Source organism: Pteropus vampyrus, unplaced genomic scaffold (assembly GCF_000151845.1).
Source record: "Pteropus vampyrus isolate Shadow unplaced genomic scaffold, Pvam_2.0 Scaffold197, whole genome shotgun sequence".
Classification (NCBI taxonomy): Eukaryota; Metazoa; Chordata; class Mammalia; order Chiroptera; family Pteropodidae; genus Pteropus; species Pteropus vampyrus.
Window position 1 is genome coordinate 13,312 of NW_011888978.1, and position 5,974 is coordinate 19,285.

Here is a 5,974-nt window from a genome sequence, read left to right on the forward strand (position 1 = left end):
TACATATATACAATGAAATATTACTTAGCCATAAGAACAGATGAAATACTGCCATTTGCGACAACATGGATGGACCTTGAGATAATCATGCTAAGCAAAATAAGCCAGACGGAAAAAGTTGAAAATCACATGATATCACTTATATGTGGGATATAAACCCAAAAGCAACAAATGAACAAGACAAACAAATAGAGACTTATGGACAATAGACTAGTGGTTACCAAAGCGTAAGGACGAGGCAGGAGGAAGATGAGGTAAAAGGGGTCAAACATGTTGTGACAGAAAGAAATCTAACTATGGGAGGTGAACGCACAAAGTAAATTTTATATATATATATATATATCTTACTGTTAAAATGTTCAGATGAAACTTACTGGATTTTATTAACCAACATCACCATAAAAAATTAATTAATTAATTAAAAAATAGAAATTATAGCTCATAGACTGTCAGATACTGTGTCAAAGCTTTGTCTGGACTATGAATCAAATATAATTCAAAGGGTATATCTTGAGCAGATACGACTTGATTATAAATAAACGAGTCCTCTGGCACCTCAAATAATACTCCCTCTGGTGCACATTGGTATTATAATTGATCTGCAATTTCAATCTCTACCTTTAAATTTGCAGGGTTTGTATCACAAAGCAGAAATAATTTTTTCAGTCCAAGGCTCAAGGATTACAGTTAAGGACTGGGAGATAGTCAAAATCTGTGGGTTATTTGAAATATCTACAAACTATATGGTATATTTACTCTGAGGAAGGGTTTGAGCAAAGTTGGCAGGTGTAATGTAGACAGAGCAGCACCCATTCCTGCCAGGAATTGGTGGGGTGGACAAGTCACATTTGTATTTAATTCACCTTGAGTGTTAAGGAGATGTCAGATGTTTGACACTTTTTCCTACTTTGAAGCACACTTGTTGACATGAATTGAAAGATTTTGTCTTTCTTTCATGAGCTGAAACTATCTTTTTTTGTTTCAATGTCTCTTATGTTTACAGTAGCTGCACATGTCCTTGTCATAGGTGATTGTGTGGAAAATGGTCCACTAGATGTTTGATTTACAGGACACAATTTACATACAATTTTATCTGATTTTTATTCAAAATCTTTTTCAGAATGTTCTGCCAAGTCTCCAATGTTGGGTTTCATTTCATTAACTAAAAGAGATTAAATGTTTTCTTGTTTTCTTGTTTTCTTTTTGTATGTCATTATCTTCTCGAACTCCTGGATGCTGCTGGAAGTCATTCTCTAGTCTATCCTGAAAATCTATAGTTTTATCTTTTTTTCTGATTTGCTCACACACTTGAATCTTGGTCACATTGAATTGTATGGGAACTGTTTCAGATCTAGTTTCCAGGATGCACTGACCTACTTTTATGGCTCCTTTTTGATCCTCACATTTATTGTGAAAGAGGGATCGAGTAGGTTCATCTCTGCAAAACCCTGACCAGATTTTCTCACCTAGGGCTTAACATCTAAATTTATCACCAACATGTGTACAAATTTGTTTAGGTTAGGAAAACCTGGTCATATGTACCCTAATGAATTCCAAACTCTTCTTTGAATATGTTTGATCTTATTTGGTTTTAGGAAAAATCTTAGTTCTCACTTCAGCTGTGGTCGAAGGTTTGTATTCTATATTGTTTACATACTTGCCTTATGGAGGGGTGTTAACTTTAGAGTTAACTGGTATTTATGAGTTTAGAAGAGTTGTTTGGAAATGTATCAGGTCTGGACAAATGGAAGAGGGAGGTTTAGGAGAAAAAAGATCATAAGGGAGAAGATCATAAATATAAGGATGCAACTAGAGGACAAGGAGAGAGGCAACTTAGTAGGAAATTTTAGAAAAATGAATCTAATGTGCTGTTTAATTTTATGGATTATCCAATTAGCTTTGGTCAAAAAATCTCTTAAGAAAACAATTTTGATTCAGAGTTTTATTTGGAAACCTCTGAATAGCAATAAAAACACTACTCATTGGTCCCAAGAAATCTTATTTCTTTTTCTCCTAAGGTTCTTCTCAATGTTTAAATCTATTTTAAACAATTTTGTTAAAGTCGAATGTTACATAAAATGGACCCTGAAGGTTCACATTATCCTAGTGAAGTCATATGATTTAGAAATAAGCATAGGAAATGGATTGGTACTGAGAGTACATGCAAGGAACAGGAGTTTTTCTTTGTTCTTTTGTTTGTTCCTGGAAGAGAAGAAGTTTAGTACTAGACAACCCTATGACAACTGGTAACAATTTGTGAGGACATAATGCTTGTGTATCTTATGACTTAGGCTCTCAATCTTCTGGTTTTATGCTACAAATGCAGACTTGAAAAGCTGTGTCCTAGAAAGCAGAAAATCAAAGAGAATGCTATGGTTCGAAGGCAAGTTTTCAGTAAGAAAGTTTTAAATGCAAGGAGACTCTCATTTAGTTTTATTGGTGACCCACAGCAGAGTTTGTCCAAATGATGCCAGTGCAGTGAGAACCACATACAATCTGTGAAGGCACCTCCAAAAATGGACTCATAAGGCCTGCCTGTTTTCTATTCTGTGATTCACTTTTTTATGACAAACAACGCTTTCAGATAGCATGATACAAAAGAGTAATACAAAAGACAGAAAAAAGTGTCGAGTATGAAAAGTCTTGGCTTAACTTCACCAAGGATGTCAAACAAATCTCAGTGGTACTTCTGGGATATTTATGGAAATAAAGACCACCCAAAGAAGAACAATTATTATTATTATTATTTTAATTTTTATTTTAAGTGAGGCAACTCTTGGTCGACCTCACAGATTGCCAGGACTTTGTCAGTTTATAATCTCTTATTATTATTATTTTTTTACACCTATAGCACCTGGTCTTCCTAGGTGGTCTCCCATCCAAGTACTTACCAGGCCTGACCCTGCTTAGCTTCCAAGATCAGATGGGATCAGGCTTGTTCAGGGTAGCATGCCCATAGACAAGAAGAACAATTAAAGATTGTTTATCCAGGGCTTGCTATAGCAGGGGTGTCATCCTAGTCAGAGAAGGCAAGGTAAGCAGAGGGTGGGGAATCTCTACAGTGAAAAGGCAGGAAAATTTTAGGTACACCCTCAGTGAAGGTTGCTGTCATGTAAAAGTTGAGCAGGCTAACTAGAAAGGGGACAGCCTATATGATTGATTTGGGGTATATATTTGGCTTTCTCTGGCCCTAAGTTGGAAGTAGGGACAAAAATTAGGAACACTGACAAGTTTTAATCAATTATCTGATGACAGCCTCACACCCCAGGGCTCTAGCCCCAGAACCCATGACTATGGTGTCTCCATATGCTAGTTATCAGCACACCTTACGAGCCATGGCTTCCAAGACAACTAACTAGTCATGAGAAAGTTTTAGGTGGTATGAACATTGAAAAGAAGAGAACACCATAATCCTTTGTGTGAGAAATTGGTTTTTACTGGAAAGCACAGGATAAATAGCTGAAAAAGATAACAAAAATGTATGAACTCAATAGTCTAATTACAAATGAATAGACCCAATCGATATTTCCATGTATAAATAAAACTATTTAGATTTATTTTCAAAATACTCAATTTTATAATGAACAAAAATATGTAAAATATCTGATAAATTAATAATAAGTACACAAAATATAGCTATAGGGAAATCATTAAAATGCTAGTGGGAGGATCGCAAGCTTTAAAAATTCAAGAGAGACAGTATGAACTTGAATGGTAACATCAAAAATATATTAATGTTATGCTAATTTGGAAAAAATAATGTTTTATGCTCCAGTTTCATTAAAATTGTAACTACCAATTTGTACTTTGTAATCCCTCCCCTTTTTCATCCTCCAAATCCTCTCCCATCTGGCAACTATTAAAATGGTCTCTGTATCTATAAGTTTGTTTCAGTTTTGTTTGCTCATTTATTATGTTCTTTAGATTCCATGTATAGTAAAATAATATAGCATTTTTCTTTCTCTGTCTAACTTACTCCACTCAACACAATACCCTCTAGGTCTATCCATGTTGCTGCAAATGGCAAGATTTTATTTTATTTTTTATGGCTGAATAATATACCATTGTATATATGTACTACATCTCCTTTACCCATTCATCCATTGATGGATACCCATGTTGCCTCCATATCTTGGCTATTGCAAATAATGCTGCAATGCATGGGAATTTAAAGTATAGCATAAAGAATATAGTCAATAATATTGTAATAAATATGTATGGTATCAGATGGGTACTAGATTTATCAGAGTGATCACTTTTTAAGTTGTATAAATGTCTAATCACTATGTTGTACATCTTAAACTAATGAAATATTGTATGGCAACTCAAATTTAAAAATAAAAAATATTTAAAAAATAAAAAATAAAAATGGAAAAAATTTATTGTAGTTATATGTTTCTTAAATGCTTATGAAGCTGATATTTTTGCCCTTTTGGTAGTGATTGATATTGTTTTAAAGAGTTTTATTTTTTTCAGAAAAAGTGGACACAGGTTCAGTGTCTTTTTCTTTAATAATGGTAAACAAGAGCTCTTGGTCAGGGACAGACAGTGGCAGGGAAAAAACTCAACATTTATTTTTTGAGAACCAACAACTGGAGCTGATTAGAAACTGAGAATACAAAACTGACACAATTCTGCCTTCAGAGAGTTTATATTCCAAGAAACCTGCGATTTCATCTCTAGCTAGGATGGCATGAAGAATTTCCAGAATCATATTTCCTAATCTAGTAACATTTTTTGTAGAATAGATAGAAAGAATAAAATTTGGGGGCTAGTTTAAAGAATGAGACATAATTTCTTTACAATCATAGTGTGATATAAATTGTGTATTATAAGCAAAATTAATCAATATAATTACTGACTCAAGTGTCACATATATTGTATACCAGTCTCACTATAAGTGACATTCAAAAAATGTCTATAAAGGACTTGAACTCCAACCACTAGTGAAAACGCCTTAGAAAATACATCTTTATAATTAATCTTAAATTATGTCATAAAGATATATAAAATACATCCACTTTTCAATCATGGAACAAGAGAAAGTAATAATAAATTTAAAATTCATACAATATATGATCAAGAATGTAGTGATATAATAAATATATTTAGACATTTTTGTACATTACTACATATTTTCCTCATTGCAAAACTCACATTTATATAGATCATTATAGAAAAAAATAATTTTGTTGTTTTGTTCTTTTGCATATGAAGATGATGTAAAAGGTATAAACTACTAGAAGTGAGACCCCAGCAAGCTTCATGGTGACACTGCTGGAGGCCAGACAGTGTGGCACCATGGCGTATTGGAGATGTGCCCTGTTTGGCCCCGCAGCCGCATTTTCAGGAGCAGTGTGGCTGAGACTGTGCTCATATTGGCTGCCCTGTGAATTTGACTGTACTTGGGCATACTCAGTCTTACACTGTGAATTCTGTAACTCAGATAAAGTACGTCTCTTCGAGGAGGCAGGTCATCTTGCATTAAGACACACAGCCTTGAGCAGAGGGTGCCTCACCTCCAGAGGGCTCATCTTATCTAGGAAGGTAAGGTATTCACTTTCCATGCTCTGTGCTGTCCCCTACACTACAACCCTGCCATAGCTTTTGGTGAGGTTCGTGTAGTTCATAAGATTGCAACTGGCTCTTTTATAGATTATATTTAGATTTCTCAAGTGTGTGCACTGAATTAGTTGACCCCATCTGTACAATTAGAGCAAGGAAACAATAGTTAACCAAGGAATGTCTGTGTTAGTTTCAGAAGCATTCAGCAGTGGTTCGTGCATGGCTCCATGTCTTACTATTATGTAGAATTTGACAGTAATAGATGGATTGATGAATAGATGATAGATAGATAGATAAATAGATAGATAGATAGATAGATAGATAGATAGATAGATAGATAGATAGAGATAGAAGATAGATAGAGATAGAAGATAGATACACATATCATACATACACACATGTGTACATG

The 5,974-nt window shown here is 34.3% G+C and overlaps 1 pseudogene; it reads right to left on the reverse strand.

Annotated features, from left to right (window-relative positions):
* Positions 1-2,842: 2,842 nt before the first annotated feature.
* LOC111746688 lies at positions 2,843-2,961 on the reverse strand (annotated as a pseudogene).
* Positions 2,962-5,974: the final 3,013 nt, after the last annotated feature.